The 18,779-nt window shown below is 35.4% G+C and overlaps 1 protein-coding gene and 2 pseudogenes across 1 annotated transcript in view; all 3 read right to left on the bottom strand.

Moving 5' to 3' along the window:
• Positions 1-8,804: 8,804 nt before the first annotated feature.
• LOC132067631 (LEAF RUST 10 DISEASE-RESISTANCE LOCUS RECEPTOR-LIKE PROTEIN KINASE-like 1.1) lies at positions 8,805-11,644 on the bottom strand (annotated as a pseudogene).
• A 484-nt stretch (positions 11,645-12,128) lies between these two features.
• Positions 12,129-18,779, bottom strand: part of LOC132067629 (LEAF RUST 10 DISEASE-RESISTANCE LOCUS RECEPTOR-LIKE PROTEIN KINASE-like 1.1) — a 36,954-nt gene continuing 30,303 nt past the window's right edge. The window contains exon 5 of the transcript XR_009417193.1: positions 12,129-12,351. The gene's annotated coding sequence lies outside the window, so the exon portion shown is untranslated. The remainder of the gene's footprint in view (positions 12,352-18,779) is intronic.
• LOC132067637 (LEAF RUST 10 DISEASE-RESISTANCE LOCUS RECEPTOR-LIKE PROTEIN KINASE-like 1.1) lies at positions 12,418-15,320 on the bottom strand (annotated as a pseudogene).

The raw sequence follows: 18,779 nt of genomic DNA, 5'->3' as shown, positions 1-18,779 counted from the left end.
ATACACCGAAAAGGGTTTAAAGCATTTTTACATGGATAAATCACATCCGTTGAGCACCTGATGGTTGTGAGATCAAGCCGGGACATAAATAAAGATCGATTTCGTTGACCAAGGAAAACACAAAGAGCTCATTTGCAAATGAACTCCATATCTCAACGCAATTGGGGCATTGATGCATGTAGCTATCAATACCCGACTGTATATGTTTTGTGTTGAGTTTATTAGCAAGATTCAGCTCTCCTCCCCAACAAAAGGACATGGGAATGGTGTTAAGCATATATTCCGATATCTTTCAAAGAACAATTGATCCGGGGATTATTTTATTCTTATGAATCCAAGTTTTATATGATCGTTATGCAGAGCAGATATTTGTTCTGACCCACATAAAGCCCGATTCAAACAAGTGCCATTTATTTACATACGGAGGTACGCTATATATCACGGTATTCAATGAAACAAACAATAAATCGCCATTTCTTTCCAAATCATGGAGATAATAGCCATTCATGAAGCTAGTCGTAGCGTGTTTGGCCGAGATCAATGACTCAACATATTCAGGAAATATGTGGTTTTCTTTTTTAGTGCGGATATTCCAACTATATTGACGAAGATAAAGCCGCATATATTGCTCAACTCGAAGGAGGATACATTAAAGGAGACAAACAACAAAACACATTTCACCAAAGTTCTTTTTTACTCATGATCTTTAAAATAAAGGTGAGATAGATGTTCAACAAATTCGCTCGATGGATAATTTAGCGGATCTGTTCACTAAAGCATTACCAACCTCGACATTTGATAAGGTGATATACAAGATTGGAATGCGTCGTCTGCGAGAACTAAAGTGATCTTTTCATCAGGGGGAGAAAATACGCGCTGCACTCTTTTTTCCTTGGTCAAGGTTTTGTCCCATTGGGTTTTCCTGACAAAGTTTCTAACGAGGCAGCAAATAATGCGTAACGAAGCACATTATCGGACATCCAAGGGGGAGTGTTGTAAATATGATAATGTGGATGTCCATAAATTCTAGGAGTTAATTCACTATTATGTGCACCATTATGTGTGGTTATACCACACCTCCACTACTCCCTAATTCATCTCCCACAACCACATATTCTTCCCACCTTCTCAAGGGGTTAATGTCATATTCAAGACAATCTTGTAACCCCCTCTCTATGGAGTAGTATAAATAGAGGTATGATATGTGATGTACTTGACACTTGAAAGAAATGAAGAAAGTCATCTTTACATTGTTTTATTCTATATTGTTCGATCTCTTGTTTTAATATTTTATATTGTTGTCTGAGCTTGTTTTACAATACAAGAACAGTAATTAATAGCCATAAAAGTAATAACGCACACATATATACTCCCTCCGTTCACTTTTACTCATCCATTTTGAACTTTTCATCGCGTTTAAGAAATAATAAATGGAGTACATAATTTGGCTAATGTATCCATATTAATTGATGCATATTTTTATTGAATTTGAAAAATGATTTGAAGTGAGTACTGATACTATGGGTAAAACAGAAAAAAAAATTGTCTTCTCTTGATATGCTAAAAATGACAAGTAAAAGTGAAAATCTATTTTTAGAATACTTAACAAGTAAAAGTGAACGGAGGGAGTTTTTTTTTTTTTCTTAATAAAGACAGTACTATTTTTGATAAATATTAAGTCATCGTAAATTCAGGGCAAATGAATTTAGACGGCTAAAGAGAGAGTGCAAATGATGCAACATTTGCCAGAAAGTTCATTGCTCTTTAGGACTCCCTCCATCCCATAATAAGTGTCATTTTAGCTAAAAAAAAAAAAAAATTATCCCATAATAAGTGTCACCTTAGGAAATCAAGACATAAATTGATTAGTTTTTTTCAATTCTACCCTTAGACAATAAAGTAACATCTAAATGATGATTGGAAAAGCCACATAGTAACTTGGTATTGTTGGATTCCCCATGTCAAAAGATTTACTTCGTGTGCATGCTCTAATGAAAAGGTAAAAGTAATTTATTTTTATTATATAAGGGTAATTTGATAAACTTCACGTTGCATTATTGTTTCTTAATATGCGTGTTTTTGACTAAGATAACACTTATTATGGGACGGAGGGAGTACTATATAGTGCACCAACTTATGAATTAATGATTCCTTAATCTATTACTTACGTTGATACATGTAGGAAGCCCAAAGTTTAAACTTTAAAAGGTGAAAAGAATTTAGATATGACATGATAGAATATGCAAGTTCTTGAAACGTGCACGGTACACAGACTTAATTACATATTAATGATTCATTAATATAATATAGCAAAAAAGGTATTTATTTTAACGGAAAAGGCTCAAATATGTCATTGAACTATCGGAAAGGACTCATCTATGCCACTTGTCAATAGTTTGGCTCATTTATGCTATCGACGTTACCAAAATGGCTCATCTATGCCATCGTCATTACCAAAATGGCTCATTCATGCCATTTTTCATCAACACCGGTTTTACAATACCAGATATGACACATGGTCTCCAATCAGAAGTTCACGGTGTTTAATTAAACCAGTCCAATTTTAAATCCCAAATTAATAAAAAATAAAATCCGACCCAAATTGATGAAAAAGGGCATAAATGAGCCATTTTGGTAACGGCGATGGCATAAATGAGCCAAACTATTGACGAGTTGCATAGATGAGTCATTTCCGATAGTTCGATCGCATATTTGAGCCTTTTCCCAAGATTTTAATATGTATTTACATTTGGTTGAATCAAAAGGTCGTTTAACTTTTTGTGGACATTTTGGTAATTCAACTTTGGACTTAGAAGCTTCCCACTTTTATAATAATATGATGATGATGATGATGATTTGGTCAAGGCACATAAGTTTAGTCAATGATCATAATTGCTAAAACATAAGTTGAGGTGTTCATTTAAAAAGCTTGTAAAGTTAAGAATTACGAGTATCAAATGAATTTCAGAATCTAACCTTGTTTTGTGAGTTCTGATTTCATCAAATAAACACCTCGACGATTCAATTAATTAAGGTTAAAAACAAGAAGATCGGTGCGAAATTAAGATAGTGTACATATATTTCAGAAGGGAAAATGTCTAGATTTAAATTATGAGACGTTTAGTACTGTTGACACCCAATTTTGTCCCGCCTTCCCCAAATATTTATTTACATTTTAGTATTTTTGGCAAATAATTATTTATATTTTACTATAATTATTGACTTTTATTAGATTTAACGGCGTTTCATTGTTCTATTACAATCACTAGAGGTCATTATTCTTATCACTATTATTATTTCGTTATTATTATTATTATTACCAGTATTATTATAGTTCGCATTTTTTATCGTTTCAGCATTTTTACCATACTGCGCACACGCGTGGCATTTATTTTCGCACAATTAGATAATGACATTTATTTACTGTCAATTTTCAAAAAATATTATTGCGCGGCCATTATGACGTCATATAATTCTATTTTGTATCTGAACATTAATAAATACATACTTTTTATTAGGTAATGTTTTAACACACGTTAGCATATAGTTAATTAAAACGGGTCTTTTATTTAAATTTAGAAGTCCATAATCAATCCCAAATTACTTGGGTCAAAATCTATTTTGTATGAGACCAGCCCATATTTTTTTAAAAATCAACCAAACTAACCGACCCAGCCCACCAAATCACGTCTGACCCGGCCCAATTCCCCTTTTCATTAACCTAACCCTAAAAAATCTGATCCGCCTCCTCCTCCTCCTCCTCTTTCTCTTTCCTCTTTCCCTCTCTTCCTTCGTCTCTCTCTTTCTCCTCGGCCAAAAATGGCGAACTCGCAGGCCCCTTTCGTTCCCAATAGGCCTGCATGGCCAATTTTGGGAAAGAAATTAATGAACCGATTTCTTCGGTTCAGAGGTCAATTTTGGATGCTTGTTTTTTTTTTCTCTGGCTATCTGCGTTCGATCTGGAGAACTTTAATGGACTTCGTCCGTTTGTGAAGGGAGATCTGCTCTTTATCAATCTTTTGATCTCTCGGGTACAGATTTTTTTAATGAGTTTTGTTCTCTTCTTCGTGGTCTCAAAGACAGGTTTGAAAAAGGTCAACTTAAAATCCCGCCCAAAATCTTGAAACCCTAGAAAACCTTGAGCTTGTTCTATAAATATGATCGTTTGGTTTCAGGGGAAGGGAGGGTTTTTTTTTTGGGGGATAACTTTACTAAGCAAATATAAAGAACAGTCAACACATTATTTGATTTTTCTTATTTTTCGATCCGAAATTTTGGGTTGATTCGATTGGATTCGGGTTCGTCGCGTTCGAGCGTGGATCCGTGGCTGAATCCTAGTTCACTGCACTCGAAGCAGGATCACCGCACACGAGTCCGAGGGACTCGTTCGTCTCCCATATTATATATATACACGTCATCAAACTGGGCCCATATATACAAGCCGACAAAGCCGTCAAAATGATATAACAAAATATGGATTGAGGAGGTCAAAAGACATCTAACTATGCACATCTGTCTACGAGCCTCTACACGGAGTACATAACATGATAAGGACGGGACAGGACCCCGCCATGCCATATATACACAAAAGAATCATACCAACTGATCTGCAGCTCCGGAACAAGTGGAGTGCTCATGTACAACGCTGAGAAAATAGCCTATGAGTCTGAGTCGTCTCCATGTTTACCTGCGAGAATGAATACAACGTCCACAAGCAAAAGAACGTCAGTACAAATAATGTACTGAGTATGTAAGACATGGGTAACAACATAATGAAAGTATGAAGATAGCATAAGATAAAAAAGATCAACCTGTACCTTTGAATGCCTTTTGTAAGGTGGATGTCATGCATGCTTAGCTTTTTAAAAAGAACATTTTTCATACATACATGTATATATTGCTGTGGAACGTGCAGCCCGATCCATAAATATTAGTGCTACGGAACATGCAGCCCGATCCATAAATATTAGTGCTGCGGAACGTGCAGCCCGATTCATAAATATTAGTGCTGCGGTAAGTGCAGCCCGATCCATATATCATATCATCACGCGTCCGGGGTATCATCATAACCTGCCCACTGCAGTGGTGTGCACATCTACGTGCCTGCTCGGCTAACTTAGCGCGGCGCGGTGTGAGAAAATACATACATATATATAAAGCATGCAAGGTCGTTAAACCTCCGATCATCATTATGGAATCATCATCATCGTTGTATCTCACCTTGAAAGAACAAGTACCATAAGGTGAGATCAACAACAATGAATAAAATCAATAATCATGGAACAATCTCAATAATATCGTAAGAAAATCAAGAACTATAAGCTTTGGTATCTTTAGAAATAGATTCTTCATCATCATCGTGGAGAACATTTATCATAATATCATAAGAACTTTAAGAATCATGAGCTTCTAGCATTTTTAGGAATAAGGACATTATGGATATCATGTGGAGGTTCACAACAAAGGAATCATGCCTTAAGAAAGAAAGAGTTAGCCTCAACATACCTTGTCGTCTCCTTAACTACTCAATGCTTATCCTTCCAAGCTTTTAAATCTACATTTAAGATGATTTGCACTAAGGGTAAGTCATTGAAATGCTTATAAGGTCAATTAGATTAATTGGTAAGCTAAAGGAAATCGGACAGCATTTCCCTTATATCTTCTACTTCCTTCAATCTTCAAAACAACTCCCAAAAGCACAATAAAACATCAACAATTCCATAATCAAAAGATTACATTCAAATTATACTCAACTCAATTCCAAAACTTCTTTTCATAATCAATTCGTAACAACAACTTCATACAACCCCTTATACACTTGTATACTACAATTCCTTAACATCATTATTATCCCTCATAACAAGATTATGCTCAAAACATGCTAATAATTATAACTCAAGTTAATTCACAACTCAAAGTATCATCAAATGCATATTTGAACTTTTCCTCCAATTTTCTTCTCCTCAAATCTTAACATAATTACCAAACAAACTCATAAACATGAAACTAAGATGAAATCTTAACTCAAAATTCAAGAACACTTCAATTCTGTAAGGATCTCAATCAAACAATAGAAATTAAAGGCTATTTTTGAGACAATTTTCTGGTATATTGATGAACTGAATGGAAATTTACAGGAAGACTAATAAAATGCAGAGAAATGGAACTAATTAACTAGATGAAGCTCCATAGACAAGAAGTTCCCTGCGAAGAACGAAGAGACGAAGAAGGATTGAGAATTCTGTAATAGAAAAGGAGAGAGAAGAGAATTGAAAAGAGGAAAGGAAGATACCACATATTCGTTGAAAACACTGTAGCCGTTATAGGAATCTGTCAGCTGATCTCTACCGTCGAACCTCACTTATTTACTTCTATCTTGCGCGTACACGTGTACTCTATAATAACTCCCCAACAAATGCCCAGTCCACCCTTCGATTCCCCTCGAGGTCATTACAAATTTCATGGTTACTCCACCTTAAAAAATACTCATCCAAACATCTTCAAGAAGAGGAGACAAGGGTATACCTTATTTGGAAATCCTAACCACTTTAATCTTTACTTTGATCTTTGATTTAGGCTTGGAATTATGTTTGAATATGTTTTGGAGAGGTTTCTAGAGCTCTCTAGGACTTGGGAGTGTGTTTAAAATGATTAAAATGAAGAGGGGTCATCATACTTAAATTCTGGAAATTTCCACCGACATTGACTCATATGGTTCGTATAATATTATATGGTTCGTATTTCCTATCGTATAATATTATACGGGCCGTATAATTGGACTCGTATCTCAGATTTGCAATATGTCAGTTGCATTAGAAAGGAGACTTTCTGAACTTCAAGTTACATATGTTATGGGTTCCGTAACTCCTCATATTCTAGGAGATATGCCTCTCTCAAGTTGGACCAAAATTTTTGTCCAAAATCCTGCCAAATTTTCCCAAAATTTCGACAAACTTAATTTCTTCGATTCGGCTTTGATTCCAAAACCTTTAAACACTTGCTTAACACTTGCTAAAGGTATTCCTTACCCTTATAAGGGTTCCATGGCCTCTCCGCCTTATGCTAGTTTGCCTCTGACACAACCAATTCGAGATGAAACATTGTAAATATATATACGGTCCATATCCTTGGTCGTATATACAACCAACATCCTGGCCGTATAAAATTATACGGCCCGTATAGTTGGACGTATAATATCACCTCCAAAACTACCTTATCTAGAAATTTTTTAAATCCTTAAATACGGTCCATATCTCAAAATACGGACCATATCTCACTTATACGACCCATATACCATATTTTCCAAAAACAACATTTGACGAACTCTTCCGCTTTGATTCATTTATTCTCTAATCCTTCCGTAGCTTACCAAACATGAATTTAAACACTCTTAAACACAAGTTAAACATGTCCAACCTCATATATCCTTGAAAAAATTCCCGGTGTCCAAAATTAAGACAGCTAACGTACGACGAATCTTAATGTAGAAAACTACAAGGTGTAACATTGTATTTACATTTGCAACTTTGGCCTCACCGCTTTATCAGTCTGACATTGACCTCCACCAAAGTGACATTTGTTACAGTCATCAGAGTGTTCCCATTCTACTAGAAATCCAGGACTAGAAAAGTTGTCATCTAATGTTGGAGAAGTGAACAGTTGGCAGTAAGATTGACTGCTAAAGCCTTTACAATTATTGTACATTTTACAACCAGAAAATTGGTTGTTCTTCTGGGTACTACTAGTACTGTTGCATTTGTAGAAGTCGTGCATACTCATAGGGAGAATTTTGAAAGAAACAGAAGGAGAATCTGGAAGGGACATATTTTTGTTAAATGTTTGGCGCTTGTTTTTCCTCGATATAGTTTGAAGCTTCAGGGTCCACAAGCCAAACTGTATAATTAATGGCCTGTCTCTAACATCATAACAATCTTTTGCAGGAAGCAATTGGATTCTTGGAAGTTGTTTAGCATCACAACCAAACATAGGCATTATTCCGTAGTCAGATTTTGTGGAGAGAGAAAGAAAAGCTCGGGTCAGCAAGATTTCCACATGAAAAAGACTTTGGACAACTGGAATCACTTTTGGCCTTTCCCTGAACAAAGAAAAAGATCAGAAAATGAGATAGAAGAAACCAAATAAAAGAAGAAAGGAAAGCCATATTGAATCCTACTGCTAGAAGAGGAAAGCTAGCTGAAGGTTTGTGATTGTAACTATAGCTCAACAGACCATCTCATGGGATAAAGTTCCATAACTTCAGAGCACTTTATCTATTACTAGTCTTTAGCTTTATTTGTAAAATTTGTCAAAAAGAAACAATTTGTCCAACCAAACGTACAAGAGGGGCCAGACATATTTGGGGGAAAGAAAGGTGAAGAAAAAAGGAACTTTCCACGTTACCATTTCTGGCCATTGAAACCAGTGGAAAGACTTGACTTCTTGACTCTGTCTACGAAAAAGAACATTGCATAAGGAGGTTAAAAATCCAACCTTCCATTTGTTCATTATTCACACTAGAAACTATCAGGAAAATGTTTTGAGATAGGGGGAGTATACACAGGGTCAGCTAGAAAATATTTGCTATGTTCCAGACATCTTCTTTAGAATTTTGAAAAAGAATCAATCATTAATATTCATCCCCAGCTTATGGAACACTCACCCCAGGAATCCAAGACACTAAGAGTCTATGACGAAGATTGAAACAAGAGTGCATATCCTTTGACTTAATACCGAGATTAACACCTGTACTTGCACAGATTTCTAACACCGGTCCTCAATAACTCCATGAGTTCTCAATTAGAAAGTTCCACAACATCCATTGTATAGAACTTAAACTCTTATATAATGAAATTAAAAGTCGGATCACTTCTACTCATAGATACATAGGTCAAGGAAACTACTCATAGTTGTACATTTGCAGTCTCTCAAAATTTACATAAGATTAACAAAGAGAGGGGATATAGAACTTTTAACTACTTTGTACTAGTTATATCACAACAAGTAATCCATTTATCAGTCACAGAATTTGGAGAAGGTAGTGATTTAGCTTGCTTCAACAATGAAATATCTTCTGATACAGGGAAAGGAGGAGTTGCTACTATTTAGCTTCATTTCCATTGAGATTAGATTCAGCTCTCTTCTCATTGTCAAATTCACTAGTCTGAATCCCCTTTAGAGTATCCAAAACTTCAACCATAGTAGGCCTCGTGTCCCTATCTGTCTGCAAGCACAAAATACAAGCTCTGCCACTGAAGTAGTCATTTCCCAAATCTTGGTATCTAAACCGAACCCCAGGGATGGATCAAGTAACTCTTGAAATGCACATTTTACGATCTTGTTTATTGCAAAGTTAGCCAAATTGATCTCTTGGCTATGCCTCTTCATATCCACACTGTGCATTGACGAAATGAGCTCAACAAGGACCACCCCGAAGCTATAAACATCACTTTTACTAGTCACCGAGAACATTCGTGATACTTTGGATCGATAAAGCCAAGGGTCCCCGAGCAGGGCTTGAAATATGAGAGACATCATTTGGGAAGAGCCTTGAAATCTCAAAATCTGCAACTTTAACACTAAAGTTGTGATCAAGGAGTATGTTATTAGTCTTCCCATCACCATGTATTACGTCAGAAGCATGCAGGTAAGTCAATGCACCAGCAGTTTCTATGGAAATGTTCATGCGGACTGGCCACGTAAGTAATCGGTCTTTCACTCTGTCACCATGGAGGTGATCAGCAAGAGTTCCATTAGGAATCTATTCATAGACAAGGACGCCATGAATTGCATCCATAGAGGGTGACAAGATTGTTGTGCCTTAGTCTAGTAAAGAACTCTCTTTTTCATTTACAAACTGCTGCATTCATTTGCAGTTATCTTGGTAAAGGCGCTTCGCAGCGACCTCTCTGCCATCCTTAAGTTTTCCTAGTCATTCATGAACAAGAATCAAGCACATGAAAAAACAGTTGAAGCATAGCTCAGTTGGATTTCGAAGTTTCTTACCATAGTAAACAGTTCCGAAACCTCCATCTCCAAGTACTCTAGAGGAATTGAAATCAAATGTGGCTTCTTCAAGTTCTGAATAAGATAAGACTGGAACACCAAAGTATATACTGCCTCCCTCAACATCATGTTTAAAAATGTCCGAGAATTTCTTTGTTGAGAGGAAGCGGGATGTACTAAATTTCCTCTTCTTGCAACACCAGATAGACTAGACAACTAAAGTTATCATAAGCAATCCTACTCCACCAAAAACTGGAAAGAAATCAGCAGTGAGGTTATCAGAAAAAAAGAGAAACATCACAATCTCTCAACTCAACTTTCCATACATTTGTGCAACCTAAAGTACTTCTCTCTCTATCATCCTTTGTCATTATGGATACGTGTGCAGCTTTTACCACAATGAAGAAGAAAATTCAAATGATATGCATGGAAATTCTGAAATAGGAAAGAACTCTGTAGTTAATGGATATTTAACTACCTGCTCCGAGTGTCGGTCCCAAATTTCTCCTAGTCGTTTTTGCATCTAAAAAGAGAGGAAAACATTATTGATAACTGACATGAAAACAAGAAAGGATTCTAAGAAATATGCACTAGACCTTGAACATGTAGATTATTTGGAAATGTCTACCTTTGTAACAATGAAATTTGTTGGTTTTATCAGTCTTGCATTGACCTCCATCTCCACCATAGTGGCATTTGTAAGAGTCATCAGATAGTATCCATTTTACTAGAAAATAGGGAACTACAAAGTTGAACAAATCACCATAAAATAATCCTGAGTCAGCTGGCAATCTGATAAGTGAACAATAGCAGTAAGATTGCCAGCTAGAATGTCTTCATCATCATCTCCATCAAACTTGTGGTATATGGTGAATCCATCACAGTCATCGTACTTTCTATAACCATCATAATGATCTTCCATCTTATGGGTAATGTATGGGTTATCATTGCTGGTGATATTGCATTTGTAGAAGTTGGCAATATGCACTGGGAGGATTTTGAAAGAAATAGAAGGGGAGTCCGGAACAGAGAAATTTTTGTCAAAAACCTGGCACTTGTGTTGCCTCGACATAGTTTGAAGCTTCAAGTCCACGAGCTGAACTGTACAACTATACTCCTTGCCTAAAGCATAGTACGAATATCCTCCAGGAAGCAGTTGGATTCTTGGATATGGTTTAGCATCACAACCAGACATAGGCATTATTCCACAGTCAGGATGTGTGGAAAGTCAGGATGTGTGGAAAGAGAGAAAGGAAAGCTCAGTCAGTAAGATTTCCACATGAAAAGGACTTTGGACAAGTTGAATCATTTTTGCCCTTTGCCTGAACTACGATCAGAAGAAGAGATAGAAGAAAGCAAACAAAAGAAGAAGCCAAAGCCATACTGTGAATCCTACTGCAAGAAGAGGAAAGCTAGCTGAAGTTTGGTGAATTGCAACTCTAGCTCACCAGCTTATATCTTATAAGATCAAGTGCCATAACTTCTAAACACTTTCTCTATTAATAGTCTTTAGCTTACTGGTAAAATTTGTCAAAAGGAAACACTAAGTGGAACCAAACGTAATCGGACTTACTGGGATAGAAAGGCTAGGCTTAGAAACAAACAGTAAACTTTCACATTAGCCTTTGTAGACATTTGCACCAGTGGAAAGACTTACTTCTCAGTAGTTTCAGGACCAAAGTCTCCAAAAATGGTTGACTTAACCTGTAGAAATAGAAGCTATACATCCAAAGTTGAAAAACAAAAACAAAAAAGAATAGGAAAAGGAAAAGAACAGTGCATTAGCAGTTAGCTTCATATAACCTTATGGTTAATAAATCTAGCCTTCCCTTTGCTCATTTCCTCGCTAGAAACTACCAAGAAAGCTTTTCAAATTTGGCGAAGTATATACGGAAGCTAGAAATATTTGCAATGTTCAAAGTCATCTTCTTCAAAAACTTGAAAAAGAATAAATCATTAATTGCTTATGGAACACTGGTCCCAGAATCCAAGACCCAATGAGTCTATGACTAATTAGTGTATATCTTTGATGAAGAAAATTTGGAGACAAGAAAAAACATATCATTAGGACTAAATAGACTAATTGACACTTGTACTTGCATAGATTTCTAATGAAGGCCCCTCAATTTCACAAGTTCTCAAATAGTACCTCATTTTTTATTTTTTTCTAAGAAAGTAACAACTGTTGTATATATCAATAACTGCACCAGAGTTAATGCAGTCAAAACTTACTTACAAAGAGGACTACAGAAAGATCTCATATTCCTTAGATTCATAAGGATCCTATAACATCTACAAAAGACTCAAGATCTTCCATATATTCTTGTTTCCACCAAAAATAAAACAAAACTAGGCACCTCATCTTCAGTTTGTTGGTGGAGCCGCATTTGTCTTCAAAGCATCTTTGGTTTCTCTCAAATAGTATCTCATATTGTAAAAGATACAAGTTTTTTAAGCACTTCTAACCCGTAACACATTAACCTTTACATTTTCCGACCTGCCAGTGTATATAACAGCTCGTGTATAATGAAATTAAAATTGAATCACTTTCACTCATAGATATGTAGCTCAAGAAACTTCTCACAGCACTACATTCGTAGTCTCTCAAAATCTACATCAATAGCAAAGGAAGGAGGTATAGAACTACTTTGTGGTATTTATACTGGAGCAAGTAATCCATTTATCAGTCACAGAATTTGGTGAAGGTAGTGATTTAACTTGCTTAAGCAATAACTTATCTTCTGCTTCAGGGAAAGGAGGTGCTGAAACTATTTTAGCTTCATTACCATTGAGATTAGACTCAGCTCTCCTCTCATTCTCAAATTCACTAGTTTGAATCTCCTTTAGAGTATCCAAAACTTCAATCATAGTAGGTCTCATATCTCTATCTGTCTGCAAGCATAGAAAAGCCAGCTCTGCCACTGAAGTAGATATTTCCCAACTCTTGGTATCTGAATCGAACCCCAGGGATGGATCAATCAACTCGTGAAATGCATATTTTACAATCTTGTTTATTGCAAAGTTAGCCAAATTAATCTCTTGGCTATGTCTATTCATATCGACAGCTGGCATTGATGAAATGAGTTCAACAAGGACCACCCCGAAGCTATAAACATCGCTTTTACTAGTTAGCTGGTAACATTCATGATACTTTGGATCGATCTAGCCAGGGGTCCCGCGGGGTGCAGTTGAAATATGAGAGACATCATTTGGGAAGAGCCTTGAAATCCCAAAATCTGCAACTTTAACACTAAAGTTGTGATCAAGGAGTATGTTATTAGTCTTCACATCGCAGTGTATTACATCAGAAGAATGAAGGTAAGCCAATGCACCAGCAGTTTCTATGGCAATGTTCATGCGGATTGGCCACGCGAGTGATCTGTCCTTCGCTTTGTCACCATGGAGGTGATCAGCAAGAGTTCCATTAGGAATATATTCATAGACAAGGAGTAGTTCACGGCTTCGCCATGAAGTGCAGCCATAGAGGGTGACAAGATTGTTGTGCCGTAGCATAGTAAGGATCTCAATTTCATTTACAAACTGCTGCATTCGCTTGCAGTTGTGCTCGTAAAGGCGCTTTACAGCGACCTCTCTTCCATCCTTAAGTTTTCCTAGTCATTGATGAACGAGAATTAGGCACAAGAAGAAAAAGTTGATGCATATCTCATTTCAGTTAAGAAGTTTCTCACCATAGTAAACAGTTCCGAAACCTCCATCTCCAAGTACTTTAGAGGAATCAAAATCGTTTGTGGCCTCTTCAAGTTCTGAATTAGAGAAGACTGGGACACCAAAGTATATACTGCCTCCCTCAACATCATGTTTAAAAATGTCCGAGAGTTTCTTAGTTGAGAGGAAGCAGGATGGACTAAATTTCCTCTTTTTGTAACACCAGATAAAGCAGACAACTAAACCAATCATCACCAGTCCTAATCCACCAAAAACTGGAAAAGAAATCAGTAATCAGAGGTTTTTAGACAAAAGAAAAACATCACAAGGAGAAAGAAAGTGTTCTCTCAACTCCACTATCCATACATTTGTGTAACCTATCTCTCTTATCATCCTTTATCATTATCAAAATGTTTTGAGATTTTACCACAATGAAGAAGAAATTCAAATGATATGCATGGAAATTCTGAAATAGGAAACAACACTGTAGTTAATGGATATTTAACTACCTGCTCCAAGAATCAGTGCGAACCTTCTCCCAGTCATTTTTGCATCTAAAATAGAGGAGGAAACATATTATGAAATATTATAGATATGTGATACGAAAACAAGAAAGGACTAAGAAATATGCACTAGACCTTGAGCGTGTCCGAGTATTTGGATATGTGCAATGAAATTTGTTGGTTTTATCAGTCTGGCACTGACCTCCCTCATAGTGACATTTGTTACAGTCATCAGAGAGTTTCCATTCCACTAAGAAACCGGGATTTAAAAAGTCAAACAGACCCCCATCATATGACCTCCTGATTGGTGGCACTGACAAGTGAACAGTTGGCAGTAAGATTGCCAAATCGAGCATCTTCTTCATGATATTTGGGATGCTTGTAGTATATGCTAAAGCCTCGACAACCATTGTACATTTTATAACCAAAATGACCATTCTTCTTCTGGGGTAATGTTTGGGGTATTGCTGCGGTGACATTGCATTTGAAGAAGTTGTGAAAATGCTCTGGGATGATTTTGAAAGAAATAGAAGGAGAGTCTGGAAGGGAGATATTTTTGTCAAAAACCTGGCACTTGTGTTGCCTCAACTTGGCATGAAGCTTCGGATCCCCGAGCTCAACTGTATAACTATACAGATTGCATAAAGCATAGTACCAATCTCCTCCAGGAAGCAGTTGGATTCTTGGATATGGTTTAACATCACAACCAGACATGGGCATAATTCCACATTCAGGTCGTGTGGATAGAGAGAGAGGAAAGCTCAGGTCAGTAAGATTCCCACAAGAAAAGGACTTTAGACAAGTTGAATTACTACTTCCCATTGCCTGAACTAAGATCAGAAGAAGAGATAGAAGGAAGCAAACAAAAGATGAAGCCAAAGCCATATTGTGAATCCTACTACAAGAAGCGGAAAGCTTGCTGAAGCTTTGTGAATTGTAACTGTAGCTAGCTCACATGGCTTATCCTATAAGATCAAGGTCCCATGACTTCTATTATAAGAGAGGGAGCCAAATTTATTGGACATATTTGTCAAAAAGAAAGACTATGTGGAACCAAACGTATAAGAGGGGTCGGAATTATTGGGAAAAAGAAAAATATGTACAAAGAAAAATATGAAGTTTTCACATTGACACCAGTACAAAGACTTGACTTCTTGACTCTGCATACTAACACTCTGTTTGGATCATGTTGTTTCATAAAAATTTATTGTTTGGTTTATTTGTATCGTATACAGATCAGTAATTGGTAAGTTTACTAAAATGTTCTAAACATTGTAAATATTAAATCTATCAATAATTACTAATAAAAATAATTCAAGACAACTTCTTTCTGCTAATTTGTCACAAATTATGCCTCGTATGTGCTGTTAAATTCATGCAAATTCTACCAAAATTAATGACAAACATGTTATGAATATTAAAAACAATAATAAGTACACTTTTTTTTTCATTATAAGTTCCTTATATATCCAATGTAGAAGCAGCAGTGCACTTCAATCAAACATTGCAGTTCAAGAATTTTTCCATTTTCTCGTGGCATACGAACAAAATTTGACAATTAATAATTAATTGAAATTAGTAAAGATTTTTTTAACCAAAACGCAGAAGGAGAGAGATGATTTAGGTAAGTATATTTGGGTGGTGTTAAATAATATAAGGGTAAAGGGTAAAATAGGATTATGAAATATGATCTAAGGACATAATTGGAAAGAGAAATTAGGTAACGATGGGATAACACCAAATCGGTTATTACATAAAATGAGGCTTTTCATTGTTACTTAACGACGGAAATTAACAATACAATACAATACAATACAATACAATGCATTTTAAATAACAATCAAAACAAACATTGTAATTGTGGTAACGATACAATGGGTAACAACGTTCCAAACAAGGTGTAAAAGACACGTAAAGATAGTATGAAAATGTAAATACAACATTGCATAAAAGATCCAACTTTCCAATTGCTCCTTTTCTCTCTAGAAACTAACAAGAAAGTGTTCAAAAGTGGGCAGAATATACACGGTATCAGCTAGAAATATTTGCTATGTTCCAAAGCCATCATTTTCTAAATTTTGAAAAAGAATCAATCACTGTCATCCCTAGCTTATAGAACACTCAGCCCCAGAATCCAATACACTGTCTATGATTAATAGCATGTTTAGCCAAGCTTCTAAAATCAGCTTATTTTAAAAAGTGTTTTTTTCAAAAGAGCTTTTCAAAAAAGTACTTTTTGTGAGAAGCAGTTTGTGTTTGACCAATTAACTTTAAAAGCAATTTTGAGCAGCAATTAGTGTTTAGCCAAGCTTTTAAAAAGTGCTTCGAAGTGTATTTTTTCCAAAAGTACTTCTGCGGTAAAGCTATTTTTTTAGCTTTTGAAAAATTGCTACTGCTACTCTCCGAAAGCACTTATTTTCTCCCAAAAGCTTGGCGAAACACCTCACTTTTTTAAAATAAGCATTTTTTGAGAAAAATAAGCACTTTTCGGAGAAAAATAAACAGCCAAATGTGCTATAAGATTGAAATAACTATGGTTGAAGACCCATACTTGTAAAAATTAAGTGCTGCTTAATATGGATAGTTTTCACTAATATTCCTGAAAACTGTTTTGACATATAATTGTTACAATTGATACCTCAACTTGTAAAAATTACGTGCCCGTTTGGGCCATGGATAGTTTTCACTAATATTCCTGAAAACTGTTTTGACATATAATTGTTACAATTTTCCAGAAATTCCAAAAAAAATCGAAATTCAAAAAACTCGAAAAAGTTGTTTTACAATTTTCACTCCAAATCACTCACAAAAATTCAAAAACAACTTCAATTTGTATCCATGTCCAAACACAACTCTAATTTCCAAATACCATTTTCAACTTGAAAAACAACTATAGAGAAATTGAGACGTCCAACTATCTTAAGACATACAAAAATTCGTACATTTCAAAAGATATTCAGAACATTGAAAAAAATTAATTAATTAAAACAACTTTTTTTTTTTTTTTTTTTTTTCAGGAAAGCGTAGAAACCACAACAAATTGATGGGAACAATCTGCATGCATAAGCTAAATGAATAAAATTATTCAATTCATGAAACTTTATACTGTAAAATCAAAAAGCTCCAAGAATATATTAATTTGCATAATACTTTGGCTGACACTTCAAATTATCATCAGCTACTATTGTTGGTAGGAAGAAGGGAAGAGCCACCTTTGCTAATTGCTAAGGTCAAAAGAGGATATAGAAGAATCATTTTTAGGTGCAAAGTGTTCTATCGAAATAGGTGAAGCCATTGGGATTTAAGCAAAGGGGAGGAGCCTTCTATATATATCTTTGTGGGAAAGCCAAATAGGTGAAAGGTTGTTTTTTTGTAACTGATGTGGTATAATGATTTTTTGAAATATGGAGTATTGAACGGGAGAGAAAAAAATGGATATAGATAGATACATACATAATTAAGAGAGTTAAAGTAATGACTTTTGAGTTTCTTAATTACAATTTAATGTGTGTAATGAAAAAGAAATAATTTTGATCCAAAACGTACAAGAATAATTAATAGCCATAAAACTAATAACACACATATTTATAAAAAACAGTACTATTTTTGATAAATATTAAGTCATCATGAATTCAAGGCAAATGAATTTAGACGGCTAAAGAGAGAGTGAAAATGATGCAGCATTTGCCAGAAATTTCATTGCTCTTTAGTACTCCCTCCGGATCAAAAAAAGAGTCCATGGCCACTTACCCTTTTTGTCTTGGATCAAAAAAAGAGTCCACTTAGCAAATCAAAAAAGAATTAACCTTGTTTTTTGATATTTGCCCTATTAAGTGTTATATGATCAAATCCCAATGCCTATTTAATTAGGGTAGTATAGTCAAATTACCTATTTTTGTTTAGGAGTTAGTATTTTCTTAAGGGGTGTACAAATGGCTAAGTGAACTCTTTTTTTTTTATCCGGAGGGAGTACTATTTAGTGCACCAACTTATGAATTAATGATTCATTTATATATTTTACTTACATTGATACATGTAGGAACCACAAAAAGTTAAATTTTAAAAAGTGAAAACACTACAAAAAAAAAAAAAAATATGAAGCGACGGTCGTATTCCGTCGCTAAACAAAGATATATCTCATATAAACATGTGTTGCGACGGATTAGCAACGGAATGTCATCTCGTTACGATTTTGCGTTGCAGTTAACGCATTAGCGACTTTAAAATGAAATCCGTAGCAAACTTAGCTACGCAGTAGCGACGATGAGATCCGTTCCACATTATAGCAACGGAATATTTTGTTGCTATTGTTATGAATTCCGTGACTAATTTCATATTTCATTTCGTCGTTTTAGTAAAATTAGCGACGAAACCATTGTCGCTAATCCGTTGCAAAATATTTGAATTATTTATGCCCCGCATTTAGCGACAATACAATTTTTGTCGCAAAATCGTAGCCTACCGTTTTCCCTCTTAGCAAGAATTTCAAAATCCGTCGCAAATATGTCACAAATATTTTTCTTCCAATTTTTTTTTTTTTTTTAAATACACCGTTGAAACATACTAAATACAAATTAATAAATACCCTTAAAAAAAAATGAATTCACA

Source organism: Lycium ferocissimum, chromosome 8 (genome assembly GCF_029784015.1).
Source record: "Lycium ferocissimum isolate CSIRO_LF1 chromosome 8, AGI_CSIRO_Lferr_CH_V1, whole genome shotgun sequence".
NCBI lineage: Eukaryota > Viridiplantae > Streptophyta > Magnoliopsida > Solanales > Solanaceae > Lycium > Lycium ferocissimum.
The sequence above is the reverse complement of the archived record's forward strand: the minus strand, read 5'-3'. Positions and strand labels throughout refer to the sequence as shown.